Source organism: Tupaia chinensis, unplaced genomic scaffold (assembly GCF_000334495.1).
Source record: "Tupaia chinensis unplaced genomic scaffold, TupChi_1.0 Scaffold138725_1, whole genome shotgun sequence".
Classification (NCBI taxonomy): domain Eukaryota; kingdom Metazoa; phylum Chordata; class Mammalia; order Scandentia; family Tupaiidae; genus Tupaia; species Tupaia belangeri.
The window spans coordinates 891,344-891,759 of record NW_006198617.1 but is presented as its reverse complement, the minus strand read 5'-3'; positions in this window follow the sequence as shown (position 1 = coordinate 891,759).

Genomic DNA, 416 nt, shown 5'->3' with positions numbered 1-416 from the left:
GCCCGCCCCCCCCCCCTCCCCCCCCCCCCAGCCACACTGGACCCGTCAGAAATCACCTCCTGAGGGGATGAGACGTGGGGTCTCCTTAAACGTTGGCCTTCATTTCCCCCAAGGCCCAGCTAGCCATGTGGCTCTGAGGAGGAATCTGGGTCCCAGCCTCGGGTGACAGAACACCTGAACTCATCCGTAACCAGAGGGTCCTGCAGGCGGGGTCTGAGTAGGGACCCTTGTAGGTGCCATGTCTGTCTCACAGTTTTTTTTTCTTTTTCTTCTTCTTTTTAAAACAGGCTTTAAAAAAAAGAATTATTTTATTTAACTTTATTTATTCATTTATTTACTTTAATTTGACCAGAGAGGGACAGAAAGAGAGAGAGAGAAAGTGAGAAAGCAAGCCGCCAGGTCCAGGACTCGAACCA